The sequence below is a fragment of the Balaenoptera borealis genome (genome assembly GCF_965194805.1).
Source record: "Balaenoptera borealis genome assembly, chromosome: 4".
In the NCBI taxonomy this organism is placed as follows: domain Eukaryota; kingdom Metazoa; phylum Chordata; class Mammalia; order Artiodactyla; family Balaenopteridae; genus Balaenoptera; species Balaenoptera borealis.
This window is the reverse complement of record NC_138861.1, coordinates 62568641-62585607: the sequence shown is the minus strand read 5'-3', so window position 1 is coordinate 62585607 and position 16967 is coordinate 62568641. Positions and strand designations below refer to the sequence as shown.

The window sequence follows — 16967 nt, the reverse complement described above, 5'->3', positions numbered from 1 at the left end:
GTGGGTTAGTATTCTAGAAGGTCATTTAGCACAGAGAGTTATTTTATTTTTTAATAAATTTATTTTTTAAATTTATTTTTGGCTGCGTTGGGTCTTTGTTGCTGTGTGCGGGCTTCTTATTGCGGTGCCTTCTCTTGTTGCGGAGCACAGGCTCTAGGCGTACGGACTTCAGTAATTGTGGCACGTGGGCTCAGTAGTTGTGGCTCATGGGCTCTAGAGCGCAGGCTCAGTAGTTGTGGAGCATGGGCTTAGTTGCTCTGTGGCATGTGGGATCTTCCTGGACCAGGGCTCGAACCCATGTGCCCTGCGTTGGCAGGTGGATTCTTAATCACTGTGCCACCAGGGAAGCCCGACAGAGAGTTACTTATTAAAAAAAAAAAAAAAAATCATTATCCGAAAAGACTACTTATACTGTTTTTCTAATTCCATTAATTTTTTCTGTTCATCCTTCTTGTCACCAAGCTGTGTGAACTCCAGTACAAAATGAACAAATAAATCTTTCTTTGGGCTCATGAGAATCAAGGGACATAATTCAAGGTTTAGGATCAGTGAAAAAAAGATCTCAGGATTCATTGTCCTTGCTCAGAATAGCAATAGCAAAGGTGACCACATGCAGAGATAACGAGAAAAGTTAATGACCTTTCAAAAGAAAAACACATGCATCTCAATTACTGGACAATAATCAATAGGAAAGGAAATGGAACATGCTCTTTTAATTGTGGGATACCAAACATCAAGTAATGAGAAAGATAACAGGTTGTTGGCTTGTTGCCAGTGACAGCTCTTTTTCTCATTAATTTAAGGCACACACAAAACCTCAGCCCAAAGTGCTCTAATTGCCTCTCTGCCTCCCACCCCACACTCCAGCTGCATACTCTTTCAGGGTAAAATTTTGTCAATCTTGTTAGTGAAATGCCTTCAGGGGTTACTTATTTGGTTTGTGTGAAGGACAGTTTGATGTATTTTGAAGCAGAATATTGGAAAACATAAGCTTCTTGGATTTTTCCTTTCCCAAACAGTCACCAACGCTGACCATTCATGGCTGGTTCACGATTATAATGAGAAATTGTCAGCTATGTTGAAATACATAATCCACAGTGTGAAAAACTGCTGAACAGCAGTTGTAAATTCTTAATACAAAAGTGTCTTCTCTTTTCCTGTGAGCTTACTTTGGGGTTGCTGATTCTTGCTAACTGTGTGCTCAGGGACTGAAAGTTAATTTTAACATTAGTCTAAAAACAAAATATAACTATGTAGGGAAAACCTTTAAAGCTAAAAAAAAAAAAAAAATCTTCTGTTTTGAATTTCCCACATCACTGCAGTGGGTCATGTTGACTGTGTGAGCATATATGTGAGCCAGATGTAACAACAGCCAGACACACAACATTAATGCAATTTAATTTTAAACATTAGACAGCTTCTGGTAGTTCCTAGTGTCTCCTGAGCATTGACTAAGGATTTTAAACACACTAAGTTTTTTAAAAAGATACGAGTATATACCTGCTTCCCAAGCACTGGTGAGGTACAATAGATCTATTCCAGTTTTAAATACTGGCAAGAAAAGTCTTTTCCCCTGGGACTTGACTAATGGCGCAGTGATTAAGAATCTGCCTGCCAATGCAGGGGACATGGGTTCAAGCCCTGGTCCAGGAAGATCCCACATGCCGCGGAGTATGACCGCCACAACTACTGAGCCTGCGCTCTAGAGCCCGCGAGCCACAACTACTGAGCCCGTGTGCCACAACTACTGAAGCCCGCGCCTAGAGCCTGCGCTCCGCAACAAAGAGTAGCCCCACCCCCTCCTCCTCGCAACTAGGGAAAAGCCTGCAGGCAGCAATGAAGACCCAACGCAGACAAAAAAAAAAAAAAAGGCCTTGCCCCCAAATTATTTCCCTCGAGATTCGCCCCCCTCCCCCGGTCTTATTAATTACAGCTTAGCACTGAAGGAAGGTTTGGAACCAAATCTTTGGAGCAGGTTGTCAGTATGTGATATTATTTCTCTTGGGCTTTATGTGTTTTGGTGGCTATCCTCAAAGATGCAGTTTGGTCAGTGACTTCCACATGTATATTATATATATAATATGTATTAATAGGCTTATATAGGCTTACGTCATATACCATGCGGCTCAAATCCATTAAGAGGCTTCTCTCTAGCAGTACTCAAAACATTAGATGGTGTCTGTGCTGACGGTCTGTTTATAGCTTAAGGGTCTACTTAACTGATCACGATGGGGCTGGGTCATTGATATATTATTAGTAGTATGTGCTTGGCAAAGGGGACTTAAACTCTAATTGGCCTTAGGAACACAGTAAATACAATAATCCGTTTATATCCTCAAGAAACTCCCTTGGATGGCTTAAAGATGTTTCCCAAACTGCTTGAGGACGACAGAAGTCCAGTGACATAAGCGAAGGACAAGGTTGAGAGCCGTGCTCTCCCCAGACATGCTCTGCTAAAGGTGTACGATGTCTTAATACTATGTGCTGGCAGCACTCTCTCTACCTATATTCCTCAAGTTTTATAAAGTAGCGTCAAGACTGACCTGGGGCTGGGAAATGCCAGCAACTTCAGTTCTGGAAGAGAGAATAAGCTCTCCCCAGCGGGGAACTCTAGCGAATAGGACAAAAAGCTGGTCCTCGCAGCCCGCTCAGGGCGTGAGAGAGAGGGAACCCAGGAAGGCGAAGGCAGCGGGTCGGGAGCCGGGTCCTCGGTCAGCTCCAGCCGGGCGCTGCGCGCAGAGCCGGGGCCCCCGGCAGAGGCGGTGCGGCCCGAGGCCCCTCCCCGCCGCCGCCGCCGCCGCCGCCGCCGCCGCCACCACCGCCGAAGCCCGGGCTGCTGACGCCGAGCGGCGGCCCGGAGCGGTGGGGGCCGGGCGGGCGCGAGCGAGGGCAGGGCAGGGGGCCGGCCGAGGCCAGTCGCGGCTTTAAATATGGATCGCGGGCTCGCGCTCGTGGCACAACCTCCGCCACCGCCGCTTTCTCCGGTCCCCCCGCCCTCCCCGGGCTCGCTCCCGAGGGGCGTCCAGGCCGGGCACCGCCGCTGCAGTGTTAGTTACTGGCAGAAACGTCGGCGATCCCCATAAATATGCAGGAGCTGCAGAAGGCAAAGTAGAGTAGACGCCCGCGCTCTCCCACACTCACTGGCCGCTCACCACGCGGGCCGTGTAGATATCTACCCGCCCGCGCTATCTCCCCCCTTTTCTCGCGGGCTGTTCAGGTTCCCGTCCTGCCGGCTCCGAGGACCCTCCCGCCCCAGCGCCCTCGCCCCGTCCTCGCCTCCCTCCGCTCCGGAGCACGCACCCACCCGGGCGGCAAAGTTGTGACTACTTGGGCGCGGGTGGCTCGCGCCCCGCTCGCTCCGCGCCTCACACCAACTTCCCGCGGTTCGGCCCCGCCGCGCCCCGAGCCCGCGCCTCCGGGGATCCCGCGGGCCCCCAGCTTCCAGCCCCGGCGGCGCGCCGGGCAGCGCTTCGGTGGCGGCGGCGGCGGCGAAGGCGGCGAAGGCGGCGGCGGCGGCGGCAGCTGCAGCCCCACACTCAGCCGCCAAACTGGAGGAGCGACGGAAGCCGGACCCCAGGAGGTGAGCGCCCGGCCGGGGCCGGGGAGGGAGGGTCGGCCGAGTCCCCCGCCTCCCGGCGGCGGCGGGCGCTGGGGCGGCGGGCCCGGGGCAGGTCCCGGAGGGGGCTCAGGCGGCCTCTGGCGCGCGCCGGGAGGGAGAGAGGGGTCAGTTGCTGGCCGGGCATCCCCGGGGCTGGGCGCTGGCGGAGTGTGCAAGACGAGGACGCGGAAAAGTACTTTTCTTCTTCTTCGCGTTTAGAGGAAGAGTTTGGGTGGTCCTGTTTCTCCCCCAGTGTAAAGCCTCAGCGCGTAACCCGGCGTTGCCGCCCGGACTGGGGGGCCACTGTACCCCGCGGGCTGGGCTCCGGCGCAGTGACACGTGTGTTCCTGTGAGCCTGGGTGGCCCCAGTGTGGCTGGGCACCTGCTTGAGAGGGTAACATCCCCAAACCCACTAGCGGGGGAGGCTTGGGGGGGGAACTTTAGGTGCCGCCGAGACCGCGGCCCCCACTTCACTGCCAGCTCCGAGATGGAGCATTCACATCTTTCCCTGGCACGCCGAAGGCGGGGGTGAGTCAGGCAGATTCTCTGCAAGTGGCACACACACAATTATTTGCAATGGATTTGGAAAGGGTAGGCAGAGGTTAAACTGGGATTTCTCTTGGCCGGCGACAGTGGAGCTCTTCCTCAGGTACTGGGCATCATGTGCGTCTTGGCAAGAAGAGGTGATTTCTTTTTTCTTAAGTGCATTTTACCCAGCCTTTGCCAGTCCGTTAATAAGAGTCACCAAAGGAAGGCAGGAGTTGGGAACTACATCAGCAAACTGCAGCAAGCACCACAAGCAGGAAAGTTATTAAAGAACAAAAGAACAGCAACAACAAAAAAATCCGGAACTTGACATGAGAGATGGAGAAGGAAGCCATTCTACCTCTGTTCTACCATCGTAAACCATTTTTTAAAAAAGTTCCATGTAAAACTTCTGTTTTGTCCACCCCTCATTCCTTCTCCAGGCCTTGCCTTCATAATTGGCCTGCACCAAGCTCTTTCCAGGCTTGACGATGAAGAGCACTTTATAATTCTGGTTTACCCTCCTCATTTCTTTTCCCATTTCACTTCAGTGCTGGAGAAAGTTACTCCCAATGGGAAATCATGAACACTGGCCTGTGCCAAACACACATTGTCTCAAATCCTGGAACAATTCCTTTCCTAAGAGACACTGCATTGTAACATATTTCCCTTTTTCTCATGTATCTGGGACTTGGAGTTCGAATACTACCTGAATTAAATTTAAGTGTACATTGCTCAATAGGGCTTAGTTTTTCATTTTGATTTGAATAGATTGTTCAAAGCAGTTAGAGCAGTATTCAGTAGCTTCTTATGGCCAATGTAATGTCTTTTGAAAAGGTTTCTGACTTAAGAACTCTCTTCCTTGTATCCATCACATTAACATTTAAGTAATTTTCATGGTCATTATGGCACTTAGATTGAGGTTATTAGTATAACTTCAATCAGAGAAAGCATGTCTACTTCTTTTTCTATAGCTTTAACAACTGGGGAAAAAAACTTTTACTTTCATTTTAAAGTTAAATGTAGTGATAGGATTCTGTTCTCTTTCTATTACATCTTGAAATTGAATAGTTTTAACTTTATCTCAGAGTCTCTGGTAAGATGACAAAAAACTCCTACATATATGGATAGAGGGAGGAAAGTAGTACTCTTATGAACTCTTGAGGCATAGGGTATTTATCAGAGTGGAGGTGAGAGGGATAAGATGGGATATTTTGAAAGTTCCAGGCATGTCTACCTTTGTGAAAACAGAATACTAAGAATCCCCCAACATTTTGCATGAAGCTGTTTTCAAAATGAGGTTTTGGGTATCATTTAGTGTTTAGGGGTCATTCTGGAGCCTTACTAAAATATATGTATCTCTTTTAGTTCATTTTGTTAACATAAAATGGCTTTAAATGTTTGAATGTTAGTGTTATTAGTTTAGCCTTTTAAATGATTAGAATATGTTTTGGGTTTAGAACAGTGTGCGAAAGTAGTACAGGGAATCATATTTAGAGAAAACATTGAGATAGAAACGGGTAACCTTTGGGACAACTTCCAGCACACTCTGGTGGTAATTTCTTTTTTCACTTAGCTCCGGCAAGTATAATTTTAAGGTTCTGATCCCTTGTTCTGATAACAAGGTGGATAGTCAGGCCATAGCTTACATCTTAAAGAAAACACAGCACTTAAGGAAAGGAAATACACATAAGTTTTTGAATCATGTAGATAATCAGGTTTCTCTGCCTGCCTCTGAGGGCGCTGCAGTCCGCGAGGACTACTGTTGTTAGGGGAGAGAGTCCTGTGAGAATTCACTGCTACTTAAGTGTGGCAACACACATCATCTACTTGTTTTGGAGCGTTTCTGTGTTCGTTTTTAATGTGAATAGAAGCCAAGACTGGAGTTGATAGCTATAAAGATTGGGAGTGGAAAGAACAAACTGAGAAGAGAAAAATCTAATGATGATGAAAGTTTCTAAGGAGGTTTTCCTTGATTGCTAAATGGAAAGAATCAGGGCACATGATTTGATGGGACAAAAGAAGCTGTAAGCGGAACACCTATCTTGGTTCTCACTGTTGCTGCAGTTTCTCAGGCCAACCTGTGATTTATGACATTTATCTATGTTCGGGGAGCCATTTAGCAAAACACATAGTTTAGGAACATCCAGGAAGTTAGTAAGACTTTTACAAAACTAAACTAGATCTTGCTGCTTTCAGGAACTTTTTGCATAATGCAGGAATTCTAAGGGAGGGGAAGAATAATGTTTTTTTCATATAAGGTCAGGGCTAAGTTGTATTTCACATACACTTTTGCATTTCTCCCAAGAGCTAAGCATTTGATATGTTTATGTCACAAATAGAAAATATGCTGCTGTCCTTCTAACATTAAGATGATATTTTATATCCCCTGTAGCGCACACCGTTAGTTATTTTTGCAGCAGTGGAGATGGATTCTTTTAACCCACCTTTTACCCAGTTCTTTTGTCTGATGTACGTTTACACACATGCACATGCACAGGTGCACGAATAATACTCATTTGTAGAGGTAGCCGATTTTATTTTATCTGAAACCATATTTATGACTGTCATAATGATTTTGTGGCAATGACTTTTATTGCATTTCTCTAGTCTCAGCAGTGAAATGGCATTTCAAACAAGGCATCAAAAGGACAGCCAGCTATGAATGGTGATGGATTTATTTACCTGCTGTGACAAAGAAGAGAGAAAACTTTTTCTTCCAGTCTTCTTCATGATGTTCATAATTTCATCCCTCAATGATAAGGTCTTACTTGCCTTTGGATTAAGTTATGTGTTCGAAAAGATGGTGATAGAACTAATAATGGTGAAACCATGTACATCTATAGTTGTTTTCAGAAGCCAAAACATCCATCTTTTTCTTCTTCCCTGCAAATTAAGTAGATGTAAGGGATTATCATGCTTGTTGAAAAGATGAGGAAGCTACGACACAGCGAACTTTGTATGCTTTTCTTAAACTAAGCGGAAAATTATTGGTGGAGGTGGGAATGAACATTTCATCTTTGAACTAGTGACGCCTGTTTATTGAATGACTGTTATCAAATGAACGAGTATTGTTTTAGTCACAGCTTTTAAGATACTAAAGCAGATGAACATTGATCCTGGTGTAAAGTGAGAGTTTCCGTTCCTGTAGGTAATTCTGTTCAGCAGAGGCACCCACCTGTCTCCTCTTTAGTTCAGGTCCTGCAGTGCCCGCGGGTGAAGCTTTCAGTTTGTGTGTGCCCGTTCTAGCTCCAGGCTTGAGAGCTAACTTTTGTTTTTCATGGCGAATGGATACAGAAAGAAGTTACATGAAATTAGGATGTAAAAGGAAATAATCACCAACTAGTATTTCAAGGTTTTTTTTTTTTTTTGACTTTGTGGATTTTTTTTGTGTGTGTGTTTTTTCTTTTTAACATCTTTATTGGAGTATAATTGCTTTACAGTGGTGTGTTAGTTTCTGCTTTATAACAAAGTGAATCAGTTGTACATATACATATGTTCCCATATCTCTTCCCTCTTGCGTCTCCCTCCCTCCCACCCTCCCTATCCCACCCCTCTAGGTGGTCACAAACCACCTAGCTGATCTCCCTGTGCTATGTGGCTGCTTCCCTTTGTGGATTATTGTGTAGAAAAAGAGTATCCTTTGTTTCACTTGAATTTCTGTATTGGAAACATTAAAAAAGTTTTAAATAAAACTTTTAGTATACTTTTTTGGGGGATTTGAAAAATCAAAATTAATAAAAATACAAAATGAGAAAGGAATATATTCTTTGAAGCTGATACGATGTTCTATGAGTGACACAATTAGAAAAACTGTTCATAATGTCTTGGGTAAGAAGTTAGCAGTTGGACTAACAATGCAGGGGACACGGGTTCGAGCCCTGGTCGGGGAAGATCCCACATGCGGCGGAGCAACTAAGCCCGTGCGTCACAACTACTGAGCCTGCGCTCTAAAGCCCTTGAGCCGCAACTGCTGAGCCTGTGTGCCACGACTACTGAAGCCCACGCACCTAGAACCTGTGCTCCACAGCAAGAGAAGCCACTGCAATGAGAAGCCCATGCACTGCAACGAAGAGTAGCCCCCGCTAGCAGCAGCTAGAGAAAGTCCGGACGCAGCAGTGAAGACCCAACGCAGCCAAAAAAAAAAAAAAAGTTAGCAGTTTCTTTTCTTTTTTATAAATATATTCACTGCCTGATATTCTCTTATACTATTTGCAAATAAGTAAACTTGTGGGATCTGGAATTTTATGTTTGTTAATTCTAGCTTTGGCCTGGAGACCTAGTATTCACGGGTAGGGCCTAGTAACAACTCCATCTATTTGGAACTCCTATATTTGGCATATTCTTCAGCAAAACAGCCTCTGAGCAGGCAAAATAGAGGGTTAAAAAAAAAGACATCATTAAAGAGGATTCACTTTACTTATAGGACATCTCTCAGATTCTGTTTACTCTTTTAATTCAGATACAGTTCCAGCAGCTGATTATAACATTTCTAATCCTACAGCAAACGGTAACCTACAAATTAGAAGATAGAAATGGCCTGATATTGGCAGTTGCATGGATAACATTGACAAGTGCCAGAGAACAGCTTGGTAGTAAAGGAAGAGGTAGACTAACTACTAATAGCAGATGTAAGAATGAAAGGAAGCCTGGTGGTTTGGGCTCTACGCTGCCCTGATAGCATCACTTCATACATTCCCTTCCCCCTCCTCCCCTTTCTCCTTCCCGTCTTCCTATCTATTTACATTTTTATTGAAATGTAACATGCGTATAGAAAAGTATGCATGCCATTAAATTATAAGTAAATAGCTCAGTGATTTACCTAAGTGAATACAGCCCTGACCCAGCACCAAAGCCAAGATGTAGACCATTGTCAGCAGCCAGAAGCCCCCTCCTTCCTCCCTGCCAAGAGTAGCTTCTCTCCTGACTTCTGGGACTGCAGGTTACTTTTACCTTTTATTGAACTTTCTACCAGAAAAGTTGTGTATCCTTGTGCCTGCCTGCTTTTGCTCAGCGTTATGTTTGTGAGAATCATTCACGTTTTGTGCGTAGCAACAGTTTGTTTATTCTCATTGCATTATAGTGTTCCACTTTATAAGAATGCCACAATTTATTCATGATGGACTCTTGAATAAATTCACTCTTGATGGACATTTGAGTCTTTTTTCCAGTTTTTGGTTATTATGCAAAGTGCTGCTCTGAGCATTATTACGTATGTCTTTTGGTGAATATGGGAATTTGGGATGTGTGTGTTGTGAGGTGAATTGGTGAGCCAGACTTAGTAGATAGTGCCTTCCTTTAAAGGTGGTACCAGCATCTTATGAGAGTTTTGGCTGCCCCACATCCTTACAAACAGCTGGTATCATCTCTTTTTAATTTTAACCATTCTAGTGGATGTATAGTGGTATCACATTGTGGTTGTTTTTTTTTTTTTTTAATTTTTATTTATTTATTTATTTTTATTTTTGGCTGTGTTGGGTCTTCGTTTCTGTGCGAGGGCTTTCTCTAGTTGTGGCGAGTGGGGGCCACTCTTCATCACGGTGCGCGGGCCTCTCACTGTCGCAGCCTCTCTTGTTGCCGAGCACAAGCTCCAGACGCGCAGGCTCAGTAGTTGTGGCTCACGGGCCTAGTTGCTCCGTGGCATGTGGGATCTTCCCAGACCAGGGCTCGAACCCGTGTCCCCTGCATTGGCAGGCAGATTCTCAACCACTGCGCCACCAGGGAAGCCCTCACATTGTGGTTTTAATTTACATTTCCCAGAGTACCGTTTGTACCTTTTTACATGTTGATTGGCTTTTGTTTTTCTTTTGTGAAGTACTAGTTCAGGGTTTTTGCTCATGGAGTTTCTGCCCAGTATGTTATCCCAAGTTACAGATTTTAGTACTTGCGGGGTAAACTTACCTTATTTGTTTAGAAAGCTAAGCTAACCAGACAAACTCGTTCATCAATGTTTCTGTATAATAAAATAAACGGGTGAAGAGATTGGAAACATCTTTTTTTTTTTTTAAGTGAAAGTGAGTTTATTCAGAGATACACATTCCATAGGCAGAATGTGGTCCATTTCAGAAGGTGAGAGCATCCCAGGGGTGTAGGGTTGTTAGTTTTTATGGGCTGGGTTATTTCATAGGCTAACAAGTAGGAGGATTATTTCACCTGTTTTGAGGAAGGGGTGGGGATTTCCAGGAATTGGGCCACTGCCCACATTTTGCCCCTTTATGATCAACCTCTGGACTGGCACCTGTGGGTGTGGCATTTAGCATATGCTAATGTATTACGATGAGCATATACTGAGGTTCAAGGTCTCCTGGAAGTCGAATCTTGCAACATCTTGGGCCTAGTCGGTTCTAACCAGTTTTTGTAGTATCCTGTTTGATTAGAAACATTTTGAACTTGTAAACACCGTAGTCTGGATCTGTGAAACTGTGTCCTTAAAAAAAACAACTTTAACACAACATTCGAAACCATACAGAATGTGTCCTCTGTGCTTACCATAAAAGTGGAGTACCTTGTTATGTGGTATTGCCCAGTGACTGATGGAAATGTGCATTTGGAAGGTATGAGTTGGAGACCAGGCTCTCTTATTTGTGAGTTATTTGATTCGGAGAATTTAGAAAAATCATCTGTAATAGATCTCTTGTTTTTTTCATTATTAAAATGGCTGTAAAACCTAATTCATTAGAGGTATTATGGGAGACAGATGAGGTGGTATTTATAAAACCTTGCTCAGAACTGTAAATGGCTATACATATTTCAGTTATTTTATTATTGTTGTTGTGTTCTAAACCTGTCTTACTCTTGAGTTGAATTTCCAACACTGAGAGCAGTTCCTGACATAGTAATAGATGCTTGTTTGCTGAATGAATGAACAACACACTTAAGCACCCTTTTTGAGCTGTTAACTCTGCATGCTTCAAACTGTGTTTTACATTTTTTTCTCTAGAACTTTTACTTTTTATTGCTAAAGCTGAGTTGGGAACAGGGTTTATTAAACATCAGCTTGAAAAATTGAGTCTAGTAGCCAGCAACTTGAGATCACACATTTCACTATGTAGCTCAAATCAAATTTATGCCCCCAAATAACACACACAGGACCTGGAGAATCCTTGAAAATGATTATAGTGCTCTTTACCCCATGGGTGAGCCCCCAGAGCTTACACACGGAATATTTTTTGCTTCTATAATTAGAATGCTGGCCAACAATTTCCAGATTTAAAATCTTGTAGTGGGTTTTCCAGTGCTGATACCTTGGAAACCATGTTTCGTGAAAAATGGAATATTTAAAGACGAATAACAGCTGAAAACTGGAGCTTGTAGAGAGCCCTTTCAGCTTAGTATGTTAAGGTGGTTCTCAGATATGTTGATTATATTATCAGAAGCAAACATGCAGCATATACCTTATGAACCTTTGTGTAAAGCAGCGATTCTTAATCCCTTGAAAGGTCTGATTCTCAACTTTGGTTTGACTTTCTGATCCTCCTTTTTCTTCATAGGAAAAGGAGTTTAGTGCCCTATATTTATATTTAAATGAAATAGAATGAAAATTTGTATGATTTTTTTTGGGACAATTACATGATAAACAACAGTAGGTATCCCTTTGCAAAATCAGGCTTGCAGCAGAAGAAACTTGGACTTTGATATGGAAATCTAATTAGATTTTCTTACCCAAAGACTGATTTTTTTTCCCTTTTTTCTTATATTTGAGTTTTTTTCTTTTCTTTTGAGAGCTGGTTGTGGTAGTGTTGGTTGGTTGGCTTTTCTCATTTAAGTATAACTGTGTTGTGGTACTCAGATTACTGAGTAGCTAACATGTATCGCTTCAGAATAACATAAGTCAGTCTACATTTTATGAGGACGTTTACATTTTAGGTAGCATCCCTCGTATGTGCTTGACCCGAATGTGGCTGCTTTAGGGTGATTTACTGGACAAATGGAATCATCTGGAATAGTAGACAACTTTTGTGTTCTTGTTACAGATATAATGCTATGGAAAATTGAAATAAATACAAAGGGTAATTATAGTGAGTCTTGTTGAACTACTGTTTTAAAAAAAGTGAATTTCAGAAAACCTCATCTTCTGTTCTGGGTGATTTCATCCCTGTGAGAAGTTAAAGTGGGTCCTTTAAAAACAAAAGCACCCAGGCATATCTGGTTATTGCTGTGTTAAAAGCTGGAAGCAAAAGCTGGAAGCAGGACTCCTCCCTTTGGTGTCTACTCAGCACATGTGACTTTTTTTTTTTTTAAATTTGCCACGATCTCCACTTTAATTTTTTATTTTTTTAATGCTATTCTTGTCTGCTTACATTCTTTTTATTTATGTATGTATGTATGTATGTATGGCTGTGTTGGGTCTTCGTTTCTGTGCGAGGGCTTTCTCTAGTTGTGGCAAGTGGGGGCCACTCTTCATCGCGGTGCGCGGGCCTCTCACTATCGCTGGCCCCTCCTTGCCGAGCACAGGCTCCAGATGCGCAGGCTCAGTAATTGTGGCTCACGGGCCCAGTTGCTCCGTGGCATGTGGGATCTTCCCAGACCAGGGCTCGAACCCGTGTCCCCTGCATTGGCAGGCAGATTCTCAACCACTGCGCCACCAGGGAAGCCCAGCACATGTGACTTTAAAAAGAAATGGATGCTATGGATTTAGGGAAGAACAACTATTTAAAGAATAGGATCGTGACAACTATAGTATCTAAGCTGATATCCCATGAGAGTGGAGTGAGATTAGCTCTTCCATATCTCCTGCTTTTCAGCATGGAGATCTGTTGTCTCTATGGCCTGATGGGGAGATTCCTAATGTGTTTAACACAAACCAGGCTTTGGTACCTTCTACCCCAGAATGATCATGAATGAAGTTCTGAAAGTGTTATTTGTGAAACATGTTTGTTCTGAGTGAGGACTGAGTGAGATCATCAGCCTGGAAGTTTGACTGTATCTTGAGTGCTGATGGCTGCCCTCCTCGAGCCCTCCCCTTGCGTGTTGCATGTTGACTGCAGCTGCAGCAAGACCTCCCCGCAGAACTGCTTCAGAAATGCCTTCATTCCTCTGACCTCTGGAGACTGTGTCCTTAGGAATGTGAGATGAGCGCTCATGATGTTAGCAGAGAGTAGGGCCTCATGTTAGGAGTTGGCTAAAGTACTGATCACAATCACCTTTAGAAAATTGCTGAGTGTTAACAGATTGAGAAGAAACATACAGCTCACACGTTTGCAGTTTTACAAGTTGAGCTCCTTTGCCAGGGAAATGAGAGAAGGTGGATAGGAAGTGTCTCAAAAGATTTAGATAAATGAGATCAGATAATTTCCCTTGAAAAGTACATTAAGAGATGAAACTAAAACACCCATCCAGAAACATCAGAAGAAGATATAATTCAAGCACTCCCACTTTTTCCTACCAAAACATTAGGCGGTGAATTGTACACTCTATTTGATCACTTTATTGCTTACTGCTCTGCACTGTCCTCTGTTTCATATGTGTTCATGTTGTCTTCCTACACTTTCTGCTTCCTCACTGTAAGAATTGTGTCAGGGTATCTTTTGTGGTCCTCACAGTGGATAGCATATTTTATAGTGAAAATACTTATTTAGTGGAATTATAATTAGTTACTTAAAAAATCTGGACAGACCAATCAGAGATGCCCAGTCATTACACTCAATTTAATCTAAAGTCTATTTCTTCTCAAGAAATTCCTCCAGTGTAGTAGCTCTGATCATTGCTGTTAGGTCTTTCAAATATTTCTTGTGAAATTTGTTGTCATGAAGTTTGGAATCTGGTAACTTTGGGGATGAAACTTTTGTTATTAGGGTTGTGATGTTTTATAGTTCCTTGGAAAAATTACCTAACCGTTCTATTTAGATAGGACTCTATTTTATCTGTTCTCTGAATTGGACACAGTTTTATGTACTAATTTTTTGAGATTAAAAATGAGTTGCTAGCACTTAAAAAAACTTTTTATTTTGAAATAATTGTAGGCTCACAGGGAGTTAGAAAAATATAGTCCAGTTTTTACATAGCTTTGACCCAGCTTCCCCCAGGGAGCACTGCTTTTAAGATTTCTAAAGAGGCATTTACCTAAAAAAAAGTTTAAAAGGAATTGTAATTTTTGTGCCTTCTCTGAAGAATATGTAGCAGATATTGTAAAAAGGGTAAAATTAGGCACATCTAGTCCTTTCTGGGTTTCAGTTGGCAAACCTGAATGGGTATCTCCTGTGGTAGGCAAGGGGAGAGTCATTTATTCACTTATGTATTCACATCTGTGAATTTGGTGTTTGCCTTACTCAAATCATTCTTTTATACTGTACTGATCATGTTGAACTAGGAGTTTTAAATCCAGATGTTGTTCTCATAAAACCTTTGGAAGATATAATACAAATATAAATGAGGAAAGTAGGACTCCTCTATGGTACTGCTGTTAGGGCACTGTGATAATACTGGGTTTTATGTAAAGGTGAGAGAATATCATTGCACTATGTATCTATGTGTTAGGTGTATATTATTTGCCTTATAATCTATGTGCCTTATGATATGTGTGAATGCGTAATATACTGAGACATTTTAGAATAGATGTTTTACTTGTTATATAGAGAATAGTATTTCCAGTGAAATCTAAGTGTTTGATTATTCTTTGGTATATTGATAAATATTACATTTGAACACATACTATTTGAATTCAGTTATCACCTCTTAATAGGGGTCTTTTAATGTTGCATGTCTGTGTTCATCCTTATGAGCCTTACCTATATGGCTCCCTCGAAGGTTTGGTCTTGCACCTCAAGACAGACATAACTGGGAAAGGTCTAGAGAAGTGCACTGCGTATCATGAGAATAGGGGGCTGTCTTTAGGAGAACAGACAGAAATTGATTTGAATGCTGTAATCTTGAACAATGAAGTCTGAAAGGAGACCTCACCTACGTCTGAGTCCAAGCCTAGGGAAAGTCATGAACACGGTGCCCCAAATCCAAGAACATCAGTGCTAGGAGGTCCACTTAGAACTGAGAGAAACAGGTTTAGAGTTTAAATTTATGTAGTGGCTATTTCTGTGAACAGCATTTTACCCTAAGAGGAGAAACTGGCTTCTCAAGAGGCACAGAACAAATCTTTATGTAGATTAAGTATTTATACGGTATAAAAGAGAATATGGATATGTTTGGTAAATAGACCTCTTTGGACAGTATTCTCTCTTGACCCAGAGCTCTCTCACAGCACTTTGTTCGAGTCACCTATCATTTTGTAGAATGGTTTCTTGCTTTTTGATGTCACTGTCAGATGTCACTGAAGGGTGGTCTAAGGGATTGTGGGTCTGACCTCACATGATGTTTCCTATAAAGTTTACCTGCCTCAGCAGGTCTTATCTCAGCTCTTGACCTTGACCAGAAGGTACTAGTATAAGTGCATTGTTACACTTGAGGCTATAAAATGATCAAATCATTTAACACTCCCTGTAAAATTTCTCTAAATCAAGTCCACCCCTTGCTGCTGATAAAATAACATTGGGTGTTTCTGAATTAAAACCAACACTTTTGGTTCAGGGTTCATTTGGGATAATTCCACTACTCTGAAAGAGTTTGCTTTCCCAACAAAATGAAATTTATTTTGTAGGTTTAAAAATCGGTGTGTTAGATACCTTAGATGTAATATTATGTTCACAGATTAAATAGAGAGCTTAGAAAGCCCAATGCCGTATATTTCTTTTCGACCCACAGCTTTTAGCTTCTGTGATGGAAGGACTCGGGTATATGGGCTTGAATAACACAGTGTCTTTTATATAAAAACCAGAGCAGCAGAAAAAAACCAGGCTATAGTACTTGGCTCAGGCTTCAAGCAGGTTGCTGGTGGAATAACTTCCTAGTCCTATAGAGACAGTGAGGGTTCTAAGGTGGGTGTCCAGGGATAAGGGATCTATCAGGACCCTGATGATTTGGGGAGCAGTGATGGGATGGTGTGAATGCCTGAAGTATGGGCAGTAGGTACCATGGGTTGCAGTCTGTGGAATCAAGGGAGGGGAAATCACATTTTGAGGAGCCCATTTCTGGGAAATTGTGAATCTGTCTGCTTAAATTTCAGGACTGATCTATTTATCTACTGTCATTAGAGTATGAAGTATTCACTTTAATTGAATTTTCTGATAACTGAAGCTTACCTAATTAAGCGTCCAATTAAAATTGCTAGTGGGAAGCAGCCACATAGCACAGGGAGATCAGCTCGGTGCTTTGTGACCCCTTAGAGGGGTGGGATAGGGAGGGTGGGAGGGAGACGCAAGAGGGAGGGGATATGGGGATATATGTATACATATAGCTGATTCACTTTGTAATACAGCAGAAACTAACACACCATTGTAAAGCAATTATACTCCAATAAAGATGTTAAAAAAATTGTCTTAAAATATGTTTCTGAATTGCACACACTTACCTCCTTTCTTAACAATCTATTGAATATAATTTTCCCTTTTGTTCATCTCTCATGGTCATTATATAGTTCAGTGATGCTCTTTGGGCTGGAGATGTGTGGAGCTATTGCTCCTGTGCCAAGTGTTCCCATATTGCTGTGCTTTATACATTCTTTTGCTTATCCTTTATGTTGTAAAGAGGGTGTCTTAGCTGTGTCTAAACAGGGATTGAGGATCTTGCTATTTGCTTATATGGTGGGCAGTGACCCCCACAGTATCTGTTCTCATGAGTTGAACATATATGAGGAGATGCTGTTTTGACTAGAGGCCACGACGAGAGAGGGGAATGGAGGGTACTGTGCCCTAGGGAGGAGGCCTTAGCCATATTGAGAGAGAGAGAGAGACTGTAAGACAAAGCTGAAGGACCCATTTTCATGAGGTGGTCTGAGAAGTGTGGGCCGGGAGAG

The 16967-nt window shown here is 42.7% G+C and overlaps 1 protein-coding gene across 4 annotated transcripts in view; it reads left to right on the top strand.

The window, feature by feature from the left end:
* The window catches only part of SLC4A4 (solute carrier family 4 member 4), a 429784-nt gene that overhangs the window by 86955 nt on the left and 325862 nt on the right, over positions 1-16967 (top strand). Inside the window, exon 1 of one of the 4 annotated variants that reach the window (XM_082390086.1) lies at positions 2908-3580. The exons of 2 other annotated variants lie outside the window; for them this stretch is intronic. The gene's annotated coding sequence lies outside the window, so the exon portion shown is untranslated. Of the gene's footprint in view, positions 1-2907; positions 3581-16967 lie in introns of those variants that run through there. One more of the 4 variants, XM_082390088.1, reaches the window with a different exon arrangement.